The 7,394-nt window shown below is 34.2% G+C and overlaps 1 long non-coding RNA gene across 1 annotated transcript in view; it reads right to left on the bottom strand.

Annotated features, from left to right (window-relative positions):
* LOC146427372 (uncharacterized) overlaps positions 1-7,394 on the bottom strand; it is a 52,135-nt gene that overhangs the window by 37,650 nt on the left and 7,091 nt on the right. The gene's annotated exons all lie outside the window — the stretch shown is intronic.

Here is a 7,394-nt window from a genome sequence, read left to right as displayed (position 1 = left end):
TGGGCTAAAACTCCTTGAAAATGAGATTTTTTGGGGGAAAAAACTAATTTAAATTCAGATTTTTGGGGTAAAACTCCTTGAAATTGGGATTTTTTGGGGATAAAACTACTTGAAATTGAGACTTTTTTTGAGATAAAAATCTTGGAAATTGGGATTTTTTTGGGATAAAAATCTTGGAAATTGGAATTTTTTGGGTAAAACTCATTGAAATTCAGATTTTTGGGGTAAAACTTGTGGAAATTGGGATTTTTTGGGATAAAAGTCCAAGAAATTTAGATTTTTGGGGATTTTTTGGGGCTAAAACTCCTGGAAATTGGGATTTTTTGGGACAAAAGTCCTGGAAATTGGGATTTTTTTTGGGATTTAAGTCCTTTAAACTGGGAATTTAGGGATAAAACTCCTTGAAAATGAGATTTTTTGGGGAAAAAACTTCTTTAAATTCAGATTTTTGGGGTAAAACTCCTTGAATTTGGGATTTTTTTTGGGATAAAACTACTTGAAATTCAGAGTTTTTTTGAGATAAAAATCTTGGAAATTGGGATTTTTTTGGGATAAAAGTCTTGGAAATTGGAATTTTTGGGGTAAAAATCCTTGAAGTTCAGATTTTTGGGGCAAAACTCGTGGAAATTGGGATTTTTGGGCTAAAACTCACTGAAATTGGGATTTTTTTGGGATAAAACTCCTTGAAATTTAGATTTTTGGGGATTTTTTGGGGATAAAACTCCAGGAAATTGAGACTTTTTGGGATAAAGGTCATTGAAAATGAGATTTTTTGGGGGTAAAAACTAATTTAAATTCAGATTTTTGGGGTAAAACTCCTTGAAGTTGGGAATTTTTTGGGATAAAACTCCTTGAAATTTAGATTTTTGGGGATTTTTTGGGGATAAAACTCCTTGAAATTGGGATTTTTTGGGGATAAAACTCCTTGAAATTGGGATTTTTTGGGATGTTTTTGGGCTAGAAGTCCTGAAAATTGTGATTTTTTTGGGATAAAACTCCTTGAAATTGGGATTTTTTGGGCTAAAAATCAATTCCAACCCCCAAAATTCCTGCCTGAGAACCTAAATAGGGAAAAAAAATCCACAAAATCTTCACTAAAATATCCCAAAATCCATTTTTTCCCCAATTCCAACCCCAAATCCCACAAGAATGAAGAAAATTCTCATTTTTTTCCACAATAAAAACACATTTTTTATTTAAAAATCCATTTTTTTCCCTGTTTTTTTTTTTATTCCACAATTTTTTTTCTTTTATTTTTTAACTTCTGTACAATTCAAGCTGAACAATTTTTTTTTTTTTTTAATTTTTTTCATTTTTAAAATTTTTTTTATTCATCATTTTTTATTTTTTAAATCATTTTTTGCAGTTTTTTTTTTTTTTGTTTTCTTCCTGTTTTCCTTAGGGAAAAAAAAAAAATAAAATAAAACAAACAAACCAAAAAAAAAATTCCACAAATCCTATGGAAGAAAAAAAAAAAAAAAAAAGGAATTCTCTGGAATTTTGGGAATTCCAAGAAATTTTTTTTTTAAAAAAACCCAAAATTTTCCCCAAAAAACATGCAAATTCCTGTAGAAAAACTGGGAGCTGGCAGTGAAAAATAAACCCAAAATCTGCTTTTTTTGGGGGATTTTTCCAGGTTTTTGTTGAAGTTTTAATTCCCAAATTTTGATTTTTTAAATTTGAATTATTTGGTGTTAATTAAATGATTTATTAATGAGCCAAAGGGGGGAAATTGGAGGAAAAATTGGGATTTTTTCTTGCTCCTGGAGGGAATTTTTTAGGGGAAAAAAATGGGAAAAATCCTGAAAATTTTCATTCATCAAATTCCCCCAAATTTCCACCAAAATTTAAAAAAAAAATCCCCAAAAATTCGAGTGAAATTCTCAAAAAATGTCACTGAAATTCCATCGAAATTCCCCCAAAATTCAATTTAAAATGTTCCCAAATTTTCACTGAAATTTCACTGAAATTCTCAGAAAATTTCCCCAAAATTCTCATAAAATTTAACTGAAATTCTCCCAAAATTCCATCAAAGTTTTCCCCAAATTTAACATAAATTCTCCCAAAATTCCACAAAAATTCCAGCGAAATTCTCTTAAAATTTCACCAAAATTCCCCCAAAATTTCCCAAAATTTCCCAAGTTCTCCCAAGATTTCACCAAAATTCTACCAAATTTATCCTAAATTCTCCCAAAATTTCCCCAAAATTTCACTGAAATTCCATGAAAATTCTCCCAAATTTTCACCAAATTTTCCCCAAATTTTCCCAAAATTTTCCTCAATTTTTCCCCAAATTTTCACTGAAATTTGTTCTCCCAAATTTTCACTGAAATTTTCCCAAAATTTCCCGAAATTCCTCAAATTTTCCATAAAATTTAACCAAAATTTTCCCAAATTCCCTGAAATTTTCCCCAAATTCTCCCAAATTTTCCCAATTTCATCCCAAATTCTCCCCAAATTTTCTCAAAATTTTCCCAAATTTTCCCTGAAATTCCTCCAAATTCTCCTTTTCCAAAATTCTCTCAAAATTTAACTGAAATTCTCCCAAAATTCCCAATTTCTCCCAAATTTTCCCAAAATTTCACTGAAATTCCTCAAATTTCCCCCAAAATTTCCCAAATTTCTCCCAAAATTTGATTCTCCCAAATTTTCACCAAATTCTTCAAAAATTTACTGTTCCATGATTTTCCCAAATTTAACTGAAATTTTCCCAAAATTTCCCAAAATTCTCCCAAATTTTCACTGAATTTCATGAAAATTCTCCCAAAATTTCTGAAATTCTCACAAATTCCCCCAAATTCCCCCAAAATTTTCCCAAATTCCCTGAAATTTTCCCCAAATTTCACTGAATTTCATGAAAATTTAACTGAAATTTTCTGAAATTCTCCCAAATTTTCCCCTAAATTCCATAAATTCTCATAAAATTTCTCAAAATTCTCCCTAATTTAACTGAAATTCCTCAAAATTCTCCCAAATTTAACCAAGTTTTCCCAATTTCCCCAAATTTTCACTGAAATTCTGTTGTCCCAAAATTTACCAAAATTCTCCCAAAATTCCTCAAAATTCTCCCAAATTTTCTCAAAATTTTCCCAAATTTCCTTAAATTCCGGAAATTTCTCCCAAAATTCCAGCAAATTATCCACCAAAATTCCCCAAATTTTCACCAAATTCTTATAAAATTTAACCGAGATTTTCCCAAATTTTCCCAAAATTCTCACAAATTTTCCCAAAATTCTCAATTTTCTTACAAAAAATTCCCCCAAAAAATCCCCAAATTTTCACTGCCAAATCCAAAGAGTTTTCCCATTAAGAAAATTTGGGAATTTTCTATTGACACGGGGGGTTCAAAATCCACCAAAAACCCCAAAATTCAAATATTTCCAAGAGCTCAAAAAAATTTGGGGAATTTTTTTAGGGAGAAAGAAAAAATAAAATCACAAAGACAAAATTCGAGAAGTTTTTCTATTTTTTTGTCTTTTTTGTCATTTTTTCGTTTTTTCCTCACAATAAAAAATCTAAATTTATGATACAATTGAGGTAAAAAAAAAAACCAAAAAATTCCCAAAAAATTTTCTTTTTTCCAACCCCAAGAGAAAATTCCAAGGAAACTCCAAACACAGTGAATTCCAAGTTTTTTTCAGTTTTTTTGCATTTTTTTCCAAAGTTTTTTTTATTTTTCTTCATTTTTTTTTCCACTTTGAAAATTCCAAATAAAATTAAAAAACCAAAAAACTCAAAAAAATCCACAAAAATTCTCCCAAAATTCGGCAGAAAATGGGAAAAAAAATGCTGGAATTTCTGGGATTATTCACAAGAATTTGGGGGAAAAAATTCCTGAGATTTTTGCAGGGGAATATTTATGGAATTTATTGGGAATATTTCTTGATTTTTTGGGGATATTTCTTGAATTTTTTGGGAATATTTCTGGGATTTTTGGGGAAAATTCCTGGGATTTTTGGGAATATTCCTGGGATTTTTGGGAATATTTATTGAATTTTTTGGGGAATATTTCTGGAATTTTTTGGGGAATAATCCTTGAATTTTTGGGGAGTATTTCTGAAATTTCTGGGGAATATTCCTGGAATTTATTGGGAATATTTCTTGAATTTTTTGGAAATATTCCTGCAATTTTTTGGGAAAATTCCTGGATTTTTAGGGAATATTTCTGGAATTTTTTGGGAATAATCCTTCGATTTTTTGGGAATGTTTTTTGAATTTTTGGGAATGTTCCTGGAACTTTTTGGGAATATTTCTGGAATTTTTTGGGAATATTTCTGGAATTTTGGGGAATATTTATTGAATTTTTTGGGGAAAATTCCTGGATTTTTAGGGAATATTACTGGATTTTTTTGGGAATAATCCTACAATTTTTTGGGAATAATCCTTTAAATTTTGGAGAAAAATCCTTGAATTTTGGGAAATATTCCTTACATTTTTAGGGAATAATCCTACACTTTTAGGGGAATAATACTTTAATTTTGGGGGGAAATCCTTCAATTTTTGGGGAATAATCCTTCAATTTTCAAGGAAAAATCCTTAAATTTTGGGTAAAAAATCCTTAGATTTTGGTGAATAATCCTTACATTTTTGGGGAATATTCCTTAAATTTTTTGACAAGTTTAGCTCTCCAAAAATCCCAGAAAATTCCCTAAATCTCTCAAAAAAACCAGGAAAAAAATCCCAAAATTCCCTCCTCCAAAAAAACCAGGAATTTCCTCCAAAATCCACAATTTTTTGGGGAATCCTCATCCTTCCAGCACCTGCAGCTCCTCCTCCTCAAACCCATAGAAGGACTCCGCCTCGCTCTCCCCGTTTCTGGGGAAAAATCCTTTAAATTTTGGGAAAAAATCCTTAAATTTTTGGGGAATAATGCTTAAATTTTCGGGAATAATCCTATAATTTTTGGGGAATAATCCTTAAATTTCTGGGGAATAATCCTGAGATTTTGGGGAACAATCCTTCGATTTTAGGGAAAAATCCTTAAATTTTCGGAGAATAATCCTCATATTTTTAGGGAATATTCCTTAAATTTTTGGGGAAAAATCCTTAAATCTTGGGGAAAAATCCTTTAAAATTTTTTTTGAAAAATCTTTAAATTTTTGGGGGAAAATCCTTACATTTTTGGGGAACAATCCTTCCATTTTGGGACTTCTGCCTCTCCAAAAATCCCAGAAAATTCCCTAAATCTCTCAAAAAAACCAGGAAAAAAATCCCAAATTTTCCTCCTCCAAAAAAACCAGGAATTTCCTCCAAAATCCACAATTTTTTTGGGAATCCTCATCCTTCCAGCACCTGCAGCTCCTCCTCCTCAAACCCATAGAAGGACTCTGCCTCGCTCTGATTTTGGGGAAAAATCCTTTAATTTTGAGAAAAATCCTTCAATTTTGGGGGAAAATCCTTCAATTTTCAGGGAACATTCCTTAAATTTTGGGGAATAATACTACAATTTTGGGGAATGGTCCTGAACTTTTTAGGGAATAATCCTTAGATTTTTGGGGACTATTCCTTCAATTTTTGGGGAATAATCCTTCAATTCTGTAGAAAAATCCTACAATTTTCGGGGAATATTCTTTCAATTTTCGGTGAAAAATCCTGAAATTTTGGGAAAAAAATCCTTACATTTTTGGGGACTATTCCTTCAGTTTTTGGGGAATAATCCTTTAATTTTGGACAAATTTGGCTCTCAAAAAATCTAGAATATTCCCTAAATCCAACTTCCCATCTGTCCAAAAAACAGGAAAAAAATCCCAAATTTTCCAAAAAAACCAGGAATTTCCTCCAGAAAAACCAGGAATTTCCTCCAAAATCCATAATTTTTTGGGGAATCCTCATCCTTCCAGCACCTGCAGCTCCTCCTCCTCAAACCCATAGAAGGACTCTGCCTCGCTCTCCCCATTTCTGGGGAAAAATCCTTTAAATTTTGGGGAAAAAATCCTTCAATTTTTGGGGAAAAATCCTTCAATTTTGGGGAAAAATCCTTTAATTTTTGGGGAATAATCCTTAAATTTCTGGGGAAAAATCCTCCAATTTTTGGAAAATATTCCTTTAATTTTTAGGGAATAATCCTCCAATTTTTGGGGGAAAATCCTTCAATTTTCAGGGAACATTCCTTAAATTTTTGGGGAAAAATCCCTCCATTTTTGGGGAATCCTTTAAATTTTCGGGGAATAATCCTTCAATTTTTGGAGAAAAATCCTTCAATTTTTGGGGAATATTCCTTGAATTTTGGGGAACAATCCTTCAATTTTTGCAGAAAAATCCTTAAATTTTTGGGGAATAGTCCTTCAATTTTTGGACAAATTTGGCTCTCAAAAAATCTAGAATATTCCCTAAATCCAACTTCCCATCTCTCCAAAAACCAGGAAAAAAATCCCAAAATTCCCAAAAAAACCAGGAATTTCCTCAATTTTCCTCCAAAATCCACAATTTTTTGGGGAATCCTCATCCTTCCAGCACCTGCAGCTCCTCCTCCTCAAACCCATAGAAGGACTCTGCCTCGCTCTCCCCCTCGAACAGCCGATGCAGAACTTCAGGATCTTCGCTATTTTCCTCCTTTTCCGGCGATTTCTCCAGGAATTTCTCCCGAATTCTCCCCAATTTCTCCTCCAACTCCCCGATCAGCTCCTCCTGCTCATCCCCGTTCTCCCTCGGACACTCCGCAGCTCCGGGAACCACTTTGGCCACCAGGAATGACCTCTTGACCAAATCCGGGGAATTCTGGAGGATCTCCAAAGCTTCTCCCAACCACTTGACGAGGAGCTGGAGGAAAATTCCCGAATCGCAGCCGGAGTCGGGGAAATCTCGGGATTTCTCCCTCCATTTTCGGTGTAAGAAGGATTTCAGGGATCTCCCGATGCAGATTTCCAGGGGTTGGATTCGGGAGGAGCATCCGGATGGAATCACCGCGGGGAGGGTTGAGGAGGAGCTGAGGATGGAGAGGAATTCCTCGGAGAGGTGAGTCCGGTGGGAATCCAAAATCAACATTCCTCTCTTTTCCCGCAAACGCGACTTCTCCACGTGGTTTTCCCACACTTTCCTCACCCACAGCTCCATGATTTCCTCGTCGCTGACGTTCTCCTTGGATTCCAAAAGGATGGAGGATGGAATTTTGGCGGGAAAGGGGAATTTGGGGTTTCGGGAGACGAGGAGCGCCGGGAGGACGTTGCCGTCGGCGAGGATGGTGAGGATGAGGTCACACCAAGGTTCTCCATTCCCAACCGTCTGCAGAGCGTTTTCCTTCCTGTCATCACTTCCCAAAACCTCCACATCCAAAAATAAGGAAATCTCATCGACCGCGGCGATCGCCGAGAGGGAGAAATTCTGGATTTTGATCTGCCGCCGGACGAAATTCAGGAATTCCTGCGAGTTTTCCCGAATATTTTTGGGAAGAGGGT

This window comes from Lichenostomus cassidix, chromosome 25, assembly GCF_008360975.1.
Source record: "Lichenostomus cassidix isolate B80296 chromosome 25, HeHo_3.0, whole genome shotgun sequence".
Classification (NCBI taxonomy): domain Eukaryota; kingdom Metazoa; phylum Chordata; class Aves; order Passeriformes; family Meliphagidae; genus Lichenostomus; species Lichenostomus cassidix.
Note: the sequence above shows the minus strand (reverse complement) of the source record. Positions and strands in the feature narration are given on the sequence as shown.